Source organism: Bactrocera dorsalis, chromosome 4 (assembly GCF_023373825.1).
Source record: "Bactrocera dorsalis isolate Fly_Bdor chromosome 4, ASM2337382v1, whole genome shotgun sequence".
In the NCBI taxonomy this organism is placed as follows: Eukaryota; Metazoa; Arthropoda; class Insecta; order Diptera; family Tephritidae; genus Bactrocera; species Bactrocera dorsalis.
Genome location: NC_064306.1, coordinates 683824 through 706057, shown reverse-complemented (window position 1 = coordinate 706057; position 22234 = coordinate 683824). Strand labels below are relative to the sequence as shown.

At 37.7% G+C, this 22234-nt stretch overlaps 1 protein-coding gene across 6 annotated transcripts in view; it reads right to left on the bottom strand.

Moving 5' to 3' along the window:
* The window catches only part of LOC105230385 (PDF receptor), a 64256-nt gene extending 55171 nt beyond the window's left edge, over positions 1-9085 (bottom strand). For 4 of the 6 annotated variants that reach the window (XR_007422717.1, XM_049456125.1, XM_011211120.4 and 1 more), the window contains exon 1: positions 1457-1868. The gene's annotated coding sequence lies outside the window, so the exon portion shown is untranslated. Of the gene's footprint in view, positions 1-1456; positions 1869-8615 lie in introns of those variants that run through there. The other 2 variants (XM_011211121.4, XM_029552046.2) reach the window with 2 other exon arrangements.
* Between the last annotated feature and the right edge of the window lie 13149 nt (positions 9086-22234).

Below are 22234 nucleotides of genomic sequence, written 5' to 3'. Positions count from 1 at the left end.
TTTGTTGCCGACTTTTTCTGTAAATGTTGTTTAACTAAGAAATCTTTGACTTGGCAATTTTGTAAGAATTATGCGCCAAACGTGTTAAAGTAGAGATAAGCGATAATATACCGAGAAAAGACACTGCAGTTATTTACTGTAATTAAAATGCTTTGGAGCAACGCATTGATGGTCGCACATATATAAAGAGAATATAATATTTATATAAGACTTCAAGCGGAAACAATTAATATAACTTTATATATAAAAATTCCGTGTCACGTGGTTTGTCCGTGATGGACTCCTAAACTACTAAACCACACTGTGTTCAGTTCAACCCAACTTAGAAGATAGGATAGTAGAAACCATTCATAAATAAAAAATACAGTGAAGTTCTATTAAATGGACGGTCTATTAAGCGGACATATTTTTTAACTAGACACTGGCAACCAGACATCGAGAAAGTAGCCTTAAATTTTTTATATTTTCCAATGAAATTTATTTGCATGAACATAGTCAAAATTAGACCTCAAGTACAATCCCTTGGATTCTTATACCGACAAAAACGTTTTCACCTTTATTCGTAAATAAAACTCTCACTGTATTGAATAGTTTATTATATGAATAATAGTATAAAACGCATAACACAACAACGCGTAGCTGGATCCACTAGCATGTTACGAAAAGAACGCCGACCAAGTACGATTTTTGGTACTGACTTTCAAGCGATAATCTGTTCTAAATCTAGTTTATTCACCGTTGAGGTAATCGCGTTGAAGCTCAAATTCCCTTTAAAATTAAAATGAAGGCATAATGAAGACGGCGGCAGTCTATTAAGTTCTACGCCGTTAATTTTGTCATGAAAAAGCAGAAGAGTTGTGATTCTTATACAAAAAAAATATAATGTAAAATCTTGATAACTTCGACCCAACGCCAAGTTAATGACTCTTGTTTCAATGAATGACAATTTGACAGTCATTGAGTTTTCCTAGCCTGGACCGTTTTTAGAGAGAAGAGACCTTCAACCAAATATCCTTTCATACAAAGTGTCGTCCAAACTAAAGAAAAACTTTTCTGAACGACAAATAATAAACCTAAATACGATTTTTTTTGCAGTTATATTGGAAGTAAGGACTAATAAGAGTTATGCTCCAAACTCTTATTGGAAAAAAAGGCTGTTAATACACAGCTAGAGGGTGTATTTTATACAGTTTTCGAGTAATTGTTGCACTGTTTATTGGGTAGGTTATAGACTAGGTTTATATACTACTCAAATGGTGCTATTTTGAGAAAAAATTCATTAGCAGTGAAAATTTGTTAGGGTCTAAGCCAAAATTTTTAAATTTTATTTTTTTCGAAATTACAAATAAGTGGTAAAGGTGAATAGAAATTTTGAATTAGTTGAAAAGTAGTCCTCAGAACTATTTTTCTTGACTTAAACCGAATTTTCAGATTTTTTTGTCAACCGAGAACTCACCTTTTATGCAAAATTATGCAATCTGCAGCGTGTTTTAAGATTTTTATGACCGAAAATCTCTGGTATAATTCTTATTCTTGCTTGCAACTGATTCTTAATTAACACTGTTATATATATTTTTACCGTTAAAATGTACGCGCAATTCTAACAATGAAAAATTTACACTCCCTGCAACTGAAATCTAATAAAGTAAAGCACCGTTATAAATTCAAGCCACTATTCCACCGACATGAATTATCCGTATATTCAAATCAAACAGCCAGCATGCACAGAGCGTTTAGTTGCAACCGAAATCGAAGAAGCGAAAACGAAATTTGTATATGTATGAGAGGTACGTGTGTGAAATGGTAGCGCTGGCGAGCGTATCGAATGAACCGGACACCATCAGAGACGCGCACGTTATGCCACACGGCGACAGGATGCAACTACTGTTAAGCCATAAGGCCAAGCACACACACGCACAGACATCAACAAAAACACTTACTAACGAGCGGTACAACGAACGAAATGCCGAATATGCAAAGACAAGTAGCGGCGGCATGAAGCAGCGCGGTGTGAGCAGGACAACAGCATATGCCAAATGCATTTAGAGCAACAATTGTACGACAAATGAACGAAATACACAAATATATACGAACATATACGAATACGAAGAGCAGTAAAGTGAAATTGTGGCGGTGTGAGTTTGTTTATAAACTGGTTGAGTTGGTATGCTGTGCCGGTGGCGATTGCCGAACTGCGAGTGCCGTGCAGGGAGCAGAGCAGTCCGAGCGCCGAGGGGTAAGCGACGAAGCGCGACGAAACAAATGTTATTTTTGTTGTTGTTGCTGTGCTGTGGCAACAGCTGAGACCGTGAGGCACGATGCAGTGGGTGGTTGAGTTGTTGCTGGCGGAGAAAATGCGTATGAAAACAGAAACAGAAAGATAGCAAAACAAAGCAGCCGATGCGAGTGGCGTGAGTCGGCAGTTTTGGTAGGCTCGTCAATGTGATAGGCGTGTGAGCGCATGTCCTGGCTGCACGTGACTTTCATGAGGCAACGCCGTGGCGGTACCGCCGGCGTAAGGGGCAAAAGTAAAATAAAGTAGAATATCAAATGGCACTACGAGGGCAGAGTTTGGGCAAGCAAAGCCTATGCTTGAAGCTGAGCGGCAGCAGCTAACTCGACTACTAAGCGGCGGTAGGACTTGCGAATGTAAACAAATTAATTAAGCGAAAGACAAATGGGTGTGGAAAGAATTGAAATTTGAGCCTAGTTTGTGACACAAAATGCTTTGAAAGCGATGCCTCGTACTTGAAGAATATTTGCTGTTGCCATAACTGTCACACCATAGTGTAAATAGCAAGCAAAAAGCAGACTCAAAGTAAAAACACCAAAAATCGAGTGAGCGAGCATGCTGACCGCCAAGCGCCGCAGCGCCGATTTATACGACTCTGTTGCGTGTGTGTGTATGTATATATAAGCGCTCCTGTGTGTAGGTGAGTCCAACGCTTTACAGCTACAAGCATGTTTCGGTCGCATTCATTGCATGGCCGCACAGTTTAAGCCGCCCACGCGTCGCATGACTGCTGGCATGCAACATGCAACAGCCTCGCATTGCGCTGCCACATACGTAAACACACGCACGCACACACAGGAAATTAAAATATGTAGATGCCTTTGCCGTTTATTTGCTACATCTCTGCCGAAACGCTCGAAAAATGCAAAAATGCAAGCACCCACACACACACGCCCATGCTGGCTGCGCCGAGTTGGCGGTTGCATGCATATATATTTGCAAAGAAAAAGCGAAAAACAAATTAAATTGTAATTTTTGAGCGCTTGCAGCTGACTTCCGCACTCGTCGCTGCGTGCTGCCCCTTTGTACAGGCACAGCCAGAGGGGCGTATGAGCAACATTTAATTGTGCGGTAATTCGGTTAGGGGGCTGAGTGCCGTTTGCCATGAGCGCTGCTTTGCATGCGAGACGCGCGAAGCCTACGAAGTGAAAACGGATATGGAGCGCAAATTAAGTGCTTAGACTTTGTTGCAAGGAAGCTGCGCTCCAGCTGCGTTGTCACTCGAAGGCTTTTATTGCCACCAAGTGAAATTTATTGAACTTTTTGCGACATTTTATTGAGGTCAGCGTTTGGGTGACTGTGCTACTAACGGAAATTTTGTACACTTTTTTTTGGCTACACTTTGTTGTCCTGAAGTCTTCAAAATGCGTGCGGTTTCGCGCCGCGAATTCTTAGTAGTGTGCAAATTAATTACTTTTCTTCGCGAAACACAACTAAATACCATGACAGACTGTAGACTGGGTGCGAGTGAGCTCCTTTGAACAAGCAGGATTTCTTTGAATTCAGCAAATAATTAAAAATATTCTTTCTGGGAGGGTATTGCCTCAAATTCAGTTATTTTAAATCGCATAGTAACAGTTTTTCTGCGGATAAGTGTGAATGACCTGGATCCCTGAACTGTAAAATTGCAAATCTTGACGAGCTAATTTGTTTTACGATGTTCTTCTGCATGTCCGTCCGCATGTCCGTCTATCCGTTCGTCTGTATGTATAATATATGAATTCGAAAATAATGATTTCTGTAGACCACTTCATGCAGACAAATATAAGCATATGAAAGTTATTAAAATATGTCTTCATAAGCGAATTTAAGCTTAAAAATGTTGCAAATTCACTTAGAAATCCATTTTAGTAATTACCAAATCCGAATATTTGCTTCGCTTTGTTGATTTGCTGAATCGCAAGGGAAAATTTGTAATGAGTTGCCTTCAAGTTTAATGAGTATGAGTGAAATTCCTAAAATGAAACAAATGTAAGGCAGCGGGTGAGGGTGTAGGCGGAAAAAACTGTGTGAAATTGTGAAACCGGACGCTGAACTGCTGCCCACGTGATGGACTGGTGAACGAAGGGCGGCTAGAAGAGGCGCTCAGATTTCAATTCGGCAGCGAAGTGTATGAGTTGGTGGGCATTTTAGACTAAGCGTGTTGTTACAAACACAAAAGTTTAAGAAAACTATAAAAGTCGAAATTTCCTGGAACCACCAACAACTTTGCACTGAATAGCAAATGTTAACGGCATTCAGCAACTCAACTGCGCTTAATGCGTTGCCGAAAAACAACCCAAAAGTAAATTCCATGTAGTTAAATTTCGGACTGCGATAGACAGATGAAAGCAGAATAACGGCATAGTCAAAAGAGTTGCCAACTTACAGAATAACAGTCTGAGAAAATGGACAAAATTCAATTTTAATTAAAAGCAACCAAATCAAATGCAGGTCAAAGCACAAGGGGCACACGCACACAACACAGATATGGTTGAATAAATACACATACATGTGCGCATACCTGGCGGGGTCGCAGGGGAGCGGGTTGCAAAGGCAAACATTTTATCTGCGCCAAAGTAATCATTATTGTAATTGTACATGAGTAATTGTCGAGCCATAACTGCGTGCCGCAAGTTGAGTTGGGCGTCCGTTGGGTGGGCATGGCATTGTGTGATTTTGTGACAGCAAATAAGTTGCTCTCACTCGCGTTCTCGTCTAGTTTTATGACGCTGTGTCAACGACAGCAACACAAAGGATTTGCAATAACTGTATATACAAATCTAAATGCTTTGCTAAAGCCTTTCCACTATTTTTAGAGTTATTTATTAATGGCCCACAACAGTATGCGCCAGACAGCGACCGTGTGAGGAGCAAAACTTTGCCCCATTCATTTCCGATTCCCTTTTACAGCCTATTTGAAAATGATTTCTTTCTAAACACTTGTGCAGTTGTGTGAGTGTCTAAAGAAACGCAAAGCCTATCTCTCTAGTGTATTAGGCAAAATGTTTGAAGTCGCTGTAAATGATTTATATGGCTTTGTCGCATTCAGGAATTCAATTAGGATGATTGACTTAATTGTTAGATTGAATAGACTGCTGTAAAGGAGATGCCTATAAAGAATCACTCTTCTTAATGAAGGATAAGAACATTTTTAAGTCACTAAAAGTACAAGCTGAGACCAAGCTTTTGTAGAGCAATTTTGTGGAAGGCAAAATATGAAAGAGAATAATACTAAGCAGCAGGAGTTTTGAGTGAGTGATGGCTGTCAGTCATAGATTATTATTCAAATTGTATGTGTCAGTTAAAAATAAATATTATTTTATATTGTATTTTGATATATTTGCTGAGCTTTTTAATGTTTATAAGGTGTATAAGTAGCTTAATAAGCTTAACATAAGTTTGGTGCTTTAATTTGTTTAGCTTTCATTAAAATCACCGTTTTATAAACAGCTTTCGCATATTTTTACTACTGAGCTTTCATACTAAAAGCTGAGCTTTCATTAACAAAATGAATGAAATTCGTTTTATTCATAAACTATTTTGGCTTTTTTAGTTTTAAAAATACATTTGTATAAACATATAAAATTGTGATTCCATATATATTTCACTTACTGAGCTTTTATAATTTCTTAAGCTTTCATATTTTCTTAAGTTTACTCAGATCTTAATGCATTAGAGCAATTTATGTAAAAAGCTTCGGAGCTTTCGCAAAATTCTGTAGAAAGCTTTCACAAAAATTTTTATGGCTAAACCTATTTTATGACTAGTGCGTTTTTCTGTTTTAATGAAAAATAATATACTTAGTAATTTTTACATCGTTACTGGAGTAAGCTTTCAACTTGTCCTAAATTGACTTTTTTGTTTAAAACTAATTTCATATGTTCCACTTAGTGAGCTTTCATATATTCATAAACTTTCTTATTATGAACGTTTTAAAATTTAAGCGTGCTATATAAGATAGCAAGCCCTCAGGTTCATGTGCCGCAAGCTTTCATTAAAATTCGACAGAAAAAATATTGAAAACCAATTAGCTTACAGATTTGTACTTATCGAGCTTTCAGCAAAATCCGTGAGAAGCTTTTACAATTAAAATTCTTCTTCTTCTTGTAATGAATACTAATAGATATAAATATTTTAAGACAGAGATTCCACCTAAATATAATAATTTTTAAACAGTTGGAACCAATTTTTATCACAACTAAACTTCAAACCGGAGTAAATATTCTTTTCAGTCCTTTATTCCGCATTTCACCAACATACTGACCATTAACTTCTACAAGTCTTCATATCTTACATCAATTTGTTTTCTACTTAATATTAGCCTTTGGAATTTATTCTTCATTTCTATTCTAATCACGTGTGCACTTTGTCAGTTCACACATTTTGAATATTCTTTCTGCCTGCTAATAATTGCTGTCTTTCAGCGCTACACACCATTTTAAGCCCGAACAAATAAATATATATTTGCATAAGTGCCTGCAAACCAATAATATAATACTAATGCACATACGTACATAGTATATTATATGTATGTGCGTATGCATGCACATGCGAAAGACGAACGTGAAAGTGACGCATACGCCATGGGTGGCATCTGATTGATCCGCAATCAAAGCGAGTCTGGCAATAATAAATTCGGTCAGCTGGACAAGACAATAATCAAATCGTAAAAGAAATTCAACTAGCGATTTGGCGAATTGCAATTCGGGTGCCATTACTAATGTATTTATGCAATTGGAAATGTTTTAGCACTTTTAGTAATTGCTGAAATACTCGATCTGGAAATTCGCTTCTATTTTTAATTGATCGTCGAAATTGAAAATATGAAAATTCAATAATGCAATTTGTTGAATTGTTTATGATTTTCACAAATGTGGACTGCGAAATGTTTCCTAGACACTGGTATGGCTGTTGCCCAAATGCAGACGTAAATTCTTGTAACGGGTGATTTTTTTGAGGTTAGGATTTTCATGCATTAGTATTTGACAGATCACGTGGGATTTCAGACATGGTGTCAAAGAGAAAGATGCTCAGTATGCTTTGACATTTCATCATGAATAGACTTACTAACGAGCAACGCTTGCAAATCATTGAATTTTATTACCAAAATCAGTGTTCGGTTCGAAATGTGTTTTATCGACAAATTTTGTTCAGCGATGAGGCTCATTTCTGGTTGAATGGCTACGTAAATAAGCAAAATTGCCGCATTTGGGGTGAAGAGCAACCAGAAGCCGTTCAAGAACTGCCCATGCATCCCGAAAAATGCACTGTTTGGTGTGGTTTGTACGCTGGTGGAATCATTGGACCGTATTTTTTCAAAGATGCTGTTGGACGCAACGTTACGGTGAATGGCGATCGCTATCGTTCGATGCTAACAAACTTTTTGTTGCCAAAAATGGAAGAACTGAAACTTGGTTGACATGTGGTTTCAACAAGATGGCGCTACATGCCACACAGCTCGCGATTCTATGGCCATTTTGAGGGAAAACTTCGGACAACAATTCATCTCAAGAAATGGACCCGTAAGTTGGCCACCAAGATCATGCGATTTAACGCCTTTAGACTATTTTTTGTGGGGCTACGTCAAGTCTAAAGTCTACAGAAATAAGCCAGCAACTATTCCAGCTTTGGAAGACAACATTTCCGAAGAAATTCGGGCTATTCCGGCCGAAATGCTCGACAAAGTTGCCCAAAATTGGACTTTCCGAATGGACCACCTAAGACGCAGCCGCGGTCAACATTTAAATGAAATTATCTTCAAAAAGTAAATGTCATGAACCAATCTAACGTTTCAAATAAAGAACCGATGAGATTTTGCAAATTTTATGCGTTTTTTTTTAAAAAAAAGTTATCAAGCTCTTAAAAAATCACCCTATATAAAAATTCCTCGAACAAAATATCATTAATTTTTTATGAGAAAAAAAATTAAGTTTTTTTTGGAAATTATGCTTAAATTTATACACATTTTCTTTTATTTTTATTTTATTTTTTCATTTTTTTTTTACTTTACTTTTTTATATTTATTTTTATTTTTAACTTTAGTTTTATTTTTTATTTTTTTCATTCTGTAACTAGTTGGTTACTACTCCTATGAGCACTAGTCAGTATTTAGGTGAAATATACTATACTCAGTTGATATTTGAAAATTTACTTGTCAAAACATATTGATTAGATTCGCACTAGTCCATAACTAGTTCGAGTCTATTCCTATGCGCACTAGTCCTAGTCGGTATTCAGTTGAAAAATACCAATTTAGTTGATGTTTGGATTTTTTCTTAACAAAATATACTGATTAGATTCGCACTGGTCCATAACTAGTTACTATTTCGATTGCACTTACCAAGTCAGTCTCAATCGGTGCAACTGAAGTAGATCAACTGCGCGCTGCCAGCTTATCTTAGAATTGCCTGCTTTTATTTCAATGTAATTTACGCGAAATTAGCTAATTTAATCTGCGCTTAAAGCAATGCTAATGCTGCTCACCAATACACACAGCGCTTTGTTTATGCTTTCGCTGTATGTGTGTCTAGTGATTTGATAGTTTCTGGAATACGCGCTTGAAAAAGTACGCTTTTCCTACACAGCTTTTCTTAACGAATCTTAAGCGCCGTTCTCCCGCACTTTTACTGCTGCTTTCTACACGCTTGCGTCTCTCGCATGTGGCTGTTGCTGAAACGTCTTTATTTTTTCGTATCTAAAGCATTTATTATTACTATTTTCTCACTTGTTTACCCAAACGAATGCTGTGTCGTTTGCAACGGTTCGCCGTTGTACGCGCGTCGCTGCTGAAAGCCGTTGTGAGACTGAAATGCGGCTGTGCTGAAGCGCTCAACAACGGCTGGCGGCAGCGGAAAAACGGCCGCAGCAGCAATGGGTGGTGGGGTTCGGTGGTGGCGATGCAGGTGGTGAGTGGCAGGTGGGCGCGCTGTGAGACAGGGCGGTGTGAATGCCAGCATCTTCTCAGCTGGTGTATGTGTATGTGTGTGTGAGCAGCTTGTAAGATATCTGTTAAGTAGCTAGTAGCTGCTGGATTATGGTAATGATGGTATTATGGACTTTCTCGTTTCTTAACATTTTTTTCTTACTTTCATGCTGTTGAAGGTGTTGAGTTGATTTTAAGCACATTTTTTCAATGTATCTGTGTCTGGATTGGTTTGAAGATAACGAACAAAATCGATGGGTTATTAGCAGAAGCATATGGCTGATAGTTTCTACACTCAAATACATTGAATTTTATATTTTCTGTATATAACTGTAATTTGTAAGTATGTTTGCCTTCCATGAGGCAACTAAAATACTTTCTTTTTTACTATGAAAGAGGCTTCACCCTTCAACTTCAAATAGTTTTTTAGCAGTGTTTGCTGAACTGCCAGAATTTTTTTCCTAAGAAGGAGTCTCTAATAAAATTCTGCGTCTATTCGGTGTTTACTCGAAACTTATAGAACTCCAACATTTTTGGCTATAATCAACTATCAGTAGCCGCTTTAGGTTAGCTCGGTATTTCCAAATATAGAAATTTGTTCACAGTGGAGGTTGTAGTAGCCAACGTGAGGCTTTCTGTATCTCATTATTCCCAAACAAATTATTTTCATGCAAACCAAAATTCTCAAAATTGTTTTTAACCACAAAATCATGTCTATTAATAGCTGCCAATAATTGCTGCTGTGTTTCGGATTTATTTCATGCAATTTAATTGCAGATTTATTGCTATCAATTCGTTTAACATCACAACACAACCAAAGTTCAAATTTCGCGCTTCTATAATGCGCTTCTAAAAAATGAAATTGAAATAATTTTCGGCCTTGGCTTTCACCACCCAGTGCAGCAAATGGGTTTAATACACTTTCACAGCGAAAAGTGCCAGCTGTGCAAGCAATTAACCGCCGCGCTTGAAAGGCTTTGGCTAAATTTCGAGTGAACAATTCACCACAGAAATATTCGAAGACTTTTCAGATTACATATTTTGAATAAATAATTTAAAAAATTATTAAAAAAATAATAAAAAAAGTACTGAGATTTGCCATACTTGTTGCATTCTTAGCTGAAAAATAATTATTTCTAAGATTTCTTTTATCGTTGATCCTAACCTTGCAACTTTTAGTATTTTGTATAATTTTTTAATAGATTACCATATAAATATTTACATTTTCGCGCTATAATTCACTTCCCATTCAAGTAAAACTCAAGTAGAACAAATACCAGCTTTATAATTAGAATAATAAACAAACCAATTTTTGACTATAAAGGAATAAGTACACGCATATACATACATATACCTGCATGTCTGGGCAAAAACATAAACCGGGAATGAATTTGTGGGAAAAGCGTCAAAACTAAAATTTTGTAGCAGCATAACTATATTCAATGAGTTGGCAATAAAAGCCCTGCGCGCCACACGCCACGCAGCCGCCACAGCTGTTGGGCAATTCGCTCTGGCCACTGCCATTACACGACCGCTTATCGCTCGCTTTTATTTGCAGGAGCTTTGATTGCACATCCGCGGTTTGTTTAAAAATTGCTCATACGACCGGTTGGCCCATCCCGCGAAGCGTCGCTGTGCCTTGCAGAAGGTGTGCTATCTTCTATTTGAATAGATTGCTCGCACGATTTTTACGATTTCATTATTTCAATTGTTTATTTGTAGGAGGATTAACTGCCAAGCATTTTTTGTTTAATTTTTTTGCTGCTGTATTTAGATAAAGACATAATAAGAAGATTTTTTATAAGCAAACGCTGAAGTTTCGAATCATCCGCAACTGTTTCAGACTACGAGCTGTATTTGAGAATCTTAATTATATATACAAATATTTATGTGTGTGTTTATGTATGAGTTGGGGGGTGATGTAGTGGGAATGCTAACTAAATAAAGCATTTCCAAGAGATTCACTTCAAATTCTGATTTTATATACTGAACTAAGAACGATTTCCGTTGCTAAATGTACGTTTTGTACCGACTTTAGGTGGAAATCATACCGAACTTTAAACCTTTTTAGTAGGCTTTATTATAAAAAGAATTATTTTTCAAATATTGGCAGATTTTGTAACGTTCAACTGAAATATAGCTTAAAAAAAATTTTTTACCGAATTTTTACCGTAATTCGGTATAAGTTACACAAATTTGGGTAACAAACTGTACCGAATTTAACATAAATCGAACTTCACTTCAAATTTTAACTAGTTAAATTTATTTAAATTGTTGCCGCATTTGGGTTAAAAACTGTACCGAATTTAGGTATAAATCATATCAAACTGTGCATAATTTTAACTATCTTTGACATTTTTTCTGCATTAGTTAGCAACTGTACCGAATTTCATAAACATGTACCGAACATGGCCAATTTGATCGAATCGATCGATGCATAATTCAGGTAGAGCTGCGTGTACAGGAAGCTGTACCGACAACTATGTTGCAAGTTTTTTTATAATCTTTTAAGCAGTCATTAAATACAGATAAAGGAGGATAAACATTTATTTTTAGCGAAATGTTTAGACATTCGAAGAGTGTTTTTAGATCGGTACCGTATACACATAGTATTGCAAGCATAAACAGCAGTCATAAGTTACCTAGATTTCAGATTTTGTAAAAGACTTTGTTTATCGTTTGTGTGTATTTATAAGAAGCTTCTTAGACGTTTTATCAGCACAGATGAGATTGCAATTTAAAAGCAGTTTAGTCGATTTTGCTTTTGGCACATACCATAATCTTTCCCTTAGCAGCTATTGCAATCTAGAATCACTTTTGTTTACTTATAGCCATCGAAATGGCAACTGACTGAAGCTTTCACTAATTTATATCGAATTAAATTTACGCTGCTCTTTCTTGCCTTCGCCTAAGTTGACCTTTCTTACTCTTATTATTTCATCGGTTTTGAAACCAATGATTTCAACCGCTCACATTATGCTGACAACCCAAACATAAGCCTTTAATCCGCCTTTTCCTAGACTAAGCGCTTCTACTGCCTTGACAGCGTAGTTCCCACTTCAGCAGCGATTGCTAACGTTTCAATGTGCTGATTTTGTCTCTGCAATTTTTCGCTCACTCACTCTCCTAAAATTTTCAAAATTTTTATTGGATTATCAATTTCCGATATTTTTCCAAATTCGCTTTCAATTTCATGCTCATGGTAGCCCACTAAGCGTGAGTAATTGGCCACTCAAACCGTCGGTGGCGTCAAATAAAGGTCGGAAGTTGCCAGCTCGCCTGTCATGAAACTTCAAAACTGTCGAATTTATTTGCACTTTCTCACCTTTCTGACATTGTTGAATATACTTACTTTGCTGCCAAACAGGCCACAGGCAGCGAGGTGAAAGTTTGTGTGGGAAGTTCGATTTATTTCTGTGTTGTTGGAGCGCCATAAAATCTGTCGGTTCTAGCAAAAAATAAAAGGCGATTATTTTGAATTCATCGGCTTTCAAAAAGAGGAAAAATGTAATATTTTTGCAAGTGAAATTCTTAAAAGTGTATTAAGTTTCCACCCAGTAGACTTCCGTTAAGAAATTCATGCATTGAAAGCCTTTGCTATTCTTGACAGCATAAATTTGTTTCATCAGGATCATCAGCAACTAACATAACTCATTTAATTAAACACTTATTTCAACTAATAATAACCACATTTAGTTAATTCATTTGCCACACTTGGCTCTTATTTAATTATCGTCCGTGGGATTCGCTGCTCTCCGCTTCATTTGCGGTCTCAATTGCTTAAGTTCTTACACAAGTGTTGAACTCAAGCTGAGCGCATTGTAATTGAGCTTATGTGTCAATGTTGTTGTCATGCTGCTAACTATTTTCATTGCCCTGTTGCTATGCGCCCGTATTCATGCAGTCATCAGTTACTATAAATAGTTGTTGTTGTATTGCATACTTCTAGGCGGATATCAATTTCTTTCGTTTGCTATGCTTACATAAAATGCTCGATGACGCGCTGCTATTCGGTGGATCTTTGGTGCAATGAACGCAATCTTTCCAGGAGTAAATGTCACAAATTGGCTGTGGTGCGCTGAGCGTCTTGCCTTGGCCAGACTGATTGCACAAAATGGCGCCTAAAGATAGACAGCAAATACGCATTTCTGCGTTAAGTATTATGCAACAACGCCGCGAGCATTTGGTGTATTATTTTAAGCGATTCATTTGCAATTTTGTAATTATCAGATAATAATTATGGTAAAGGAAAGTGAAGTAATTTTTTCACAGAATAACTTTGAGATGATTTTCCCTTCTTGTACTACCATCAGCTGGCCCACCTAGTCTGCTGAGACTATCCGCATGAAATCTGTTCTGATATCAATGTTCCTAAGACACATCCGACATCTTCATCATAACAAATTTTCAAGGAAACTTCAACTTAACACAACTTAAATATTTATAAATACATTATCCTTTCTTCAGACTGAAGTAGACATAATGAGGTATTGATGTGTTTTATTTAACTCTGCGCTTACCCGACTCTGCGACCCTGAAAGGCGTCCGCATGACATTTGACCTGAGCGCGCACTTCAAGAGCGATTCCTTTGCATTCATGCATTGTACCCTTTTCTATAAGTGCTATTGTTTTCAGTTATGCCAATTTATTTCACATTAAATGATGAGTACTTATGGACACTAACACATGTATACATATTTCCTTGAAGTTGACTCTATTCGCCTTTAAATGCCACTTTAGAAAGTTTTTCAATAATTTACGACTGTGTTGGCCTTCGTCGCCCTGCTGTTTGCTACAATAATGTAATATATATGTATGTATTGCTTGTTGCACATTTAACGGCAATGGTACTTAATGTGCACCCCCGCATTGCCGCAGTGAACCGCTTAAACTTCTGCAGCTTATACAACGCTCCAGGATGCCATGGCAATGCCGGCGGCGGTGGCAACTTTAATATTTGAGGCTTCACCAGTTGAGGCCAACTGTTGGGTAAGCAATGCACGACACTTGAACGGGTTGCGTCTCGCAAAATAGCCTTCCTAAGTGTGCCAATTACGGTCTCAATGGCAACCAAGTGAGTCTTAAATCTGTCTCTACACGCAAACCTATTAAAACTGCGTGCTGTCTCAATTTAAATGTGAAATTTTAACACTCATCACTTAAGTACGAAAATTGTGCAAAAACTGAAGAGACGTGGGCGTGTTCAAGTTTTGTTCTCGCATTGTAAACTTATCAGTTGGCCGGAGATTTGCAACTACTATTGTCCGTTGAAGTGCCTAGCGAAAGTAAATATTTCTAAAAATATGTTACACAAGCAACCGTTTGAACCGTGTCACATGCGTGCTGCATATATTTACATGTGCTTTGGTTTTAGCCTTCTTCTTCAAGACCGCTTTGTTAAGAGAGTCGCACACCTCAACTATATACAGTTGTCTCTCGATTTTATGATTCCATAAGCATCAGAAACATAACAGTGTATGATAACTGGTATATTCTATATTTGCAGTAGAGAAATTTCAAAGGTTTTGAGGGCCAAAAATGTCGAAACCATTTTTAACAAATTTTTGTTGTGCTATGAACCTTACTCGCTTGTTTAGTCTCATACAAATAATTATGATCATGTTTTTAAATTTTGTAAATATATAAAATCAAATTATTTGATCTCTTCTTTCCTCCGCAGATTTTTGGTCAATCTCGCCGTCCAAAAATTATACATTCATTTGTTTGAAGTTGCCTCAAATACATTCGTAGCCGCATTTATAGTCGTCTTCAAAGCAACACAAGAGGTAAGTGAGTACCTAACATTAAACTTTTCGATTGTGCGTTGGAGCTTGCTCTTTTAATTAGTATAAGATTCGCTTTATTATAACTTTTCCGACTCCTTGATCTCTGCGATTGGATAGGAAGTTCGAAAACATTTATAAGCTTCTACACTCTTACTGAATTTATTGATTTTCTGAGAAGATTTCCGATGACATAGTGTAAAAAAGTATACATACTTACTTTAAAAAAGAAGTTAATCTCCACAAAATCACGTTTCTATCTTACAAGAAAATCGTTTGAGATCATGCTTTGCTCCTTGTTGACAAACCCTGAAGTTGCAGGAAAGCAAAATCATGGCTTTGCCTGAATGTTTTAGCAAAAACCTTCTGAAACAATAGCGCTAACCAATAGTGGTAACCGATATCGAAGTACTACTGTATTTTCTTAGTTGGTTATACAAAATGTTTTTAAAAAGTTCAAAGTTTTCAGTTTTTAATTGTTCGCTGGCCAACTTGCAAGTGAGAAGAATTACGAAGCATTCATTCTTATGAGTGCCAAGTTGCCAATGAAGCGCGAGTACAATTAAGTATTTACACACACCACTAAGTCAACTTACATTGAAAATATGTTAAATAAGGTCATCAGAGTTCCTTAAGCGGCAACGTGACCGAAGTATTTTTGAACACTTTTACTTATGGAGGAGAAAGTTACATTTATAGGAAAATGCAAGGAGCAAAGAATAGTGGAATTTTTATCTTCTTTAGTGTATTCAAGAGTTAGAAAGTGGATATCTTACTTTATACCAATATTCTTGGTGGATCATTCGATCCGTCGGTATGTGTAGTTCTAGCAAGTGGACTGGCAGACAATTTTAACCGTGGAATATAGTACGCAGTTTTCTGCCTTTGAATGTTTGATTTCAATTATTTTTAATTGGTTTTTTATATATCATTTTTACATATTTTCAGCTTTGTAGCCTCCTTCCACATCTGAAACACTGTTAGTTCTAATTCAGTTCTCCAAACTTGCCTCTATGCCTTTTGTTGGTCCCTGATCCTGTCCAGTATCCTAATTATGAAAGTTTTTTTAATGAGTTAGTTGCTCTCACATTTTCACCACACGCTTGGCGTAGAAAAGCAGCGTCCCCACTATTCAACTGTCGCAGATGCAGGGACGGTGGCTCGAAGTGCTGCATGTGCCACCTTCGAACATTTTTATTTTTTTAATGAAACTTTTCTGGTTTTTCTGCTGCGGCATCTACAATTGGCCAATTAAAGTGCCACAAGCCAATTTAGTGCGAAAACGAGTGTTAAAACGCTGGTGTGTTTGTGTGCTGCCGGCGTGCCACCGTGGTTTGTCACACTATTAACTATTTTAGACTTCCTTTGATTTGTGTTTTTTTTTTAGTTTTCAACTTGTACAACATCTCCGTTGTATAACTTTGCTTGCAACAAGTTGAGTCCGTTTGCTACCGATTTATGTAATCCTCCGTACATACATACTATGCACATGCGAGTGTGTGCGTGCCGTGTGCTTGTTCATGCGAAACGGTGGGAAGTGAGCCAGCAACCGCGCCAACTTTGGCAAATTGAGTGACAAAAATTACAGAAGCACCACAAATGACATGTGTTGCAACTACGGGTGCTACGTGTAACATGCGGTGGCAGTTAGGGCAAACCGTTGCCGCACAACGCGAAGCGAGTAAATAAAAAGTGAAATTTAGTTTGTGGTGAATGTGGTAAAAGTTTGTGGTATTTTTAGAAATTTCGGGCTGGGAGCGCCAGTATTTTTCGAAAATCTCTAAATTTAGGCAAACAGCTGGCACCCTGTAGGACACGATCAGTTTTCGAGGATTTAGGGAAGTCTTTTGGTAACACACACTTAATAGATTTTATATGATTTACGGTTTGAGAATCGTGGTATGGAAAATTGAGCTTCAAATGGAAGGCTGCGGTCCCATATAAACAAGGTCCTGTCTGGCTACAACTAAAGTCGCCATACTATGAAAATTTTCTGCTTTTACACTTATAGCAGATCTCCTGTAGGACCTGCTTACTTCTCGAAGTTTCACCCTAAGTCTTTTTGTCAAATTTGCTTTCTTAAAGGTTGAGAGGTTAAAGCGCTTTTAAGAATATTGAATGGTTTCGGACCTGCTCAGTCTAAAATTTCAGACATTTGTTCATCTCTGAGGAAAAGCTTGGCCGAATCTATTAGCATTTTCTCTCTTTCCCTCACTCTCTCTAAACCTGAAAATGTGACTAAAGGTAAAATATTTTCCCTGAAAAAAAGCCAGAAAGTTCGTTTGCGCCTACTTTCGGATTTTTTCCCCCAGAGGACTCATGTGTATTAATGCGTCACATTATGAGGCACATGTCGAGTCAGGCTTTTGTAGACTTCATTTCTAAATAATTCAATTGCATTTTTCTAAAGCATGACGAAACTTGCCTCGTAGCTCCGCAAAAGCTGCTGCGTCATTGCACTCTTTACCGTGCATTGTCTGGCAGTTGCGTCCTTATCGCCATTAGCATTGACACTAGCAAAGCAGAGACTTTAGATGAAACATGACATCATTGACTATAGAAATATGACACCTTTCCGCACACTTATTACGCGTCAGAGCGTATTTTTAAAAGCCGCTCAATAACTCGAACTCTTTAGCCACTCAAGACATTGTTGCGACTGTATCAGCACTGGCTAACTGTTAATGCGCCAACTAGTACAGGCGCAGCAGCCTATTGGTGGTGTCTTCTTGTCAACTGTATAATGGTCAGCTCGTGTATGTGTGTGCATCGCTTTGTCTGTCTGATTCTTAGAGAAATGTTGCCTCATCAGCACACGGGTCCCACATAGCTGAGCATTCATCGGATTCCTCTGCGTTTGCCTTAAACATTACAAAACAAATGGGCGAGTGAAAGCGCCATAGCAAATACAATACAACCGTTGACTACTAAACGTGCAACTATCTGTTGAGGATCTGCTGTACAGCTTCTCGACTTTACAACACACACACCGCGTTACGTGCCGGTTCCACTATTTCTTAAAGGTATTATGCTTTTATCTCAGCCCATTCTTCTTCTTCTTCTTCTGCTTGTGCAACTTGAACTTCAACGCCTCCGCTCAACTGCATCCTGCGTCCTCGCTGCCTGCAACGCGCGGCGGCAAGCGCCCTCACATTGACATTGAAAGGCGTTTCGCAACCAGACACACACACACACACACACAACTGTAATCCGCATTACGTACACTGCCTTTCACCGTTGTTGTTGTTGTAGGTTTTGTTTTTATTCTTATTAGAATAATTATTATATTGTTATTTGCCTTGTTGTGCCGTTGTTTACCTCAAGTTGTCTGCCTGGCTTCGCCGCTCACTCTGCGCATCCGAGCTACAATTTACAAGAGCTGCCTCCTCCTCTTCTTCTGTTTCGTATTCTTATTCTTTGTGCATTGTATTATTTTTGTTTTTGTTTGCTGTCAACGCTGTTGCTGCTGTTGGCATATTGACAGTGACATTCATGCTTCGCCGCACCGATCGCTTCAGGTTGCACAATAGGCGACACACAGCCACATACACACTTAGTCGTAGCGGTTATAAGCGCGGCTTCCTGTTTCTTCACTGTCATTCACTTGCTTCTTGTGCTCAGCTACCTGCCTAGAGAAGAAAAGTAAGAAGAAATATTGTGTACGCGTACGTTGCTCAATTCGCTGCATTCGCCTTTGCTCACGTTTAAATGGCACTCGCCTCAAATGGCTGAAAAGCTGCCAAACGGCCAATTGAACGGTGTTCATATAACGGCAGTTGCATTACACACCGATGGACATGAATTGCAACTTTGTTTATTTAACGCTGCAATAAATTTCATTGAGTCGCTTCAACTCATCCGCGCAAACGAATTGTCCTTTCCGTGGCATCATTAAGTTGCTACGTGTCTTATAGAGCGTCGCATGTCTTCGCTTGCAGTCAGTGCTTTCACTGAAATGTCCTTACAACACTCTTCATTTGCATTACAATGCATCAATGCCAATTAATTAACTCTTTTAATTGCGAAAATAAATGCAGCAGATTAAGCGTGAATGCAGTTTGAGCGGAAAATTCGTAGTATACTTTTAGGGACGAATAAGTATTGCATTGTGCGACGAAATTTGAAGCATAACTGGCGGGGCTAAAAATAAATTGCAAAGTGAAGCATACATTTGAAAGCGACAGCAGATTGATCGAAAGAAATGAATTGTAGCTTTAGGGGCGAATTTTTGAGTGGTTGAGGGTTTGTCCGGAAGGTAATAGGACTGAGTCGATTTAAAAAAATTTATTGAACAAATCGTTATAACTCTTTAAAAACTTTCAAAATACACTCCTTCTGCGTCGAAGCAGCGCTGCCAGCACGATTTCCAAGCATTGAAGGCATCACGGAAGGTATTCTTCGGCATAACGGAATAGCCGAGGTGCATGCTGCTTGAAACTCCTTTGTCATGCCAAAATGCTTGCTTTTCATCGACCTTTTCAGACAAGAAAACAAACAACGTCTGGAGGGCCACATCCATCTTCGTTAGAGATTCTTGAGGACTGAAACACAGATTTTGATAAATTTAACATCTCGGCAATAAAACGAATATTTAGTCGACGGTCTGAGTTCAAAACTTTGCGCACACGAGTCACATTGTCGGTATTTGTCAAAGTCACATTCGCATCAACTCTCCAAAAGCATATTGATCGGCGCCTAGAACTACAAGCGGACTATAACAGAAGAGAAGCTCGAGGTTTCTTCCTTCACAATTTAATAATTAGGCTTGTCATTCTGCAGCTAGTGCATGTTAGATGTATAAAAATGTTAAGCTTTCGCTAGAAAATGCTATTTGGTCTCTCCTTAAGTAGATAGCAAGGGTCCACAACTATGCTCCAGCAAACACGCTTTCGCCGTCGGCCAATTGAGCTGCATAAATATGCGCAACCTACGCTTACCAACTCTGCACACCATCAGGTTTTTCATGCATCTCCGGGGGCAGCGCTTCGCTGTACGCAGAGTAAATTAGCAAACCGATGCAAGTTTTCAGAAAAGTAAACAATTGGCATTCACCAACACCCGCCCAGCGCCTGGCCGCCATCATTTATGTGTCACAGTTGGTGGTGGCGCGTACACTTGTGTCGCCATGTGCGTGTGGAATGTGTACGCCGCGTCACGCCACACAGCTGCCAGCTTGTGGACTTATGACTTCCGCTCACAATTGGAGGCAGTGGCACTGCAGCCGTGGCTCTTGTACTTCCTTGCATATGTATGTATGTGTATTTACATGTACATACATACACGCTTGCATTTGCTTCATTTGCGACAGCATCCGTTTCCGTCGTATCTTATCTGCTCGTATTTTTACAAACATTTCTGCATTTTATTGCAGTTTGCGCGCTGTGTTCGTTTTCCTTCTGCTGGCGCCTTTGTTTACGCTGGAGTAGTTCCTCTTCTTGCAACAAAAGCCAGCTTCTTCTTGCCTGCTCAGTGGAACCACGCTTACATGGACATAACCGCGGGCAGTGAAAGTGGTTTCTTTTCAGTTTTTTCACTTTCTCTTAGTACGATCTATTTATTTTTTCTTATTTTTCCTGTTAATTTGCCGTTGCTACAATGACCGCGGACATATTCTGGCCCCTCTCGGCAAATATTTAGAAAGGGACACGCAATTTTGTAAACAACGGAAAAGTCATTTGACTAAGCAAATATGAAAAGAAGAGAGAGTCGCAAATTAAATAAATTTAGATCTTGGCAGAGCGAACCACTAAAAATTACTGCAACGGGGTTCGAATTTTCATGGTATACACAAGATTATGCCTTTTATCGATAAGCAGCCACAGAAATGAATGTTTAAGTCTACCACAGGCTCAAGACATGTTGAGAAATTGATTTAATATCTTTTTTATATATTCTCCTCGCTATTTTTAGAAAACTAACCTAGATACATGTGTTTCCTTTGGTTATTCAAAAACTCTCTATCCAAGTTTCAAACCCTTTCACGCATTCCATATATTTTCTATATACTTATTCTGTTACATTTTATAAAATTGATATACCGAACGAATTTTCTAATAATAGAAATTTGCCAAGCATCCAACCAATCTTAAAAAGCCAAGTCCCAAACCATGATCTTTTTTATAACATATCAAAGATCGTTACCCTTTCTCATGCATACGGCAGCAGCTTCACACATGTCATGTCTCAATCAGCTGTCACTAGTATTTCAAAATATTTTCTGAATTATATATCAATCAATAAATTTTATATATACAGGTATTTTTAATATTCTAGAGGTTTCAAGTACGGACATACACCCACATAATTTATTTAAATCCACTGGCCTATCAAAGTTTTGAAACTATTTTTGTGTGTGTTTTTATATACATACATTTATCAATGTCGGAATATATAAACTCTATAATTTTTCTCACGTAAAAACTTTTTCTCACCTTTTCCGCTTTATCAGCGATTTCGCCGAATTGCCGAATGTGTACTATAAATAAAGTGTGTAGAAAACTATTTTTATTTAGTATAAATAAAGTTTGTACAGAACTATTTTTATTTAGTAAACAAATAGCTTTTGGATTTATTAAGTTCATACGTCCAAGAACATATTTGGAAATTCCCTTTTAGGTCTCGCAGACAGATTTTTATCGTAAACAAGAAATTTATTGGAAAAGTATTCGAATGCGAAATTTATGAAAGTGTCGATTTTTTACGACTTTTAACTACAAAATTTTATTTTTCCTTATAATTTGTTAATGTAATAAAAAGATTATTATAAACTTTTTTGTTTTCATAAATAACAACACTTTTTATGAGCGCGTTTAAAAAAATTCGCGGTGTTTTTTTAATCGTTCACTTTTTAGTACTTTTCCTACTTTATGATCCTTAATTTTTTTCGCAGACACAATTTTTGAAAAATTTCATTAAATTGCGCATAAAATCGAAATTTCTTCGTTTGATTTTGTGCTCAAAAGGGGAAAGTAGCAACGCTTGTAAAAATCGATCTTGACTTCACCAGCGGCAATAAAAATTTACGATCGCTTTCTGCTATGCCATTCATTTGGCGAATCTGTAAACAAATAGCCAACGCAGATAATTTTATAATGCTAACAAAAGTTGAACAGAAGGCATGCATATGTTCTGTGCGGGGGGATTGTTTGCAGTGAATGAGTCCAATAAATTCAGCGGCAATAAAGTGGCAGCGCGCTAGAAATGAATTACACAAATTAGCAACACTTTTATGTAATTATTTTCTATATAATTGA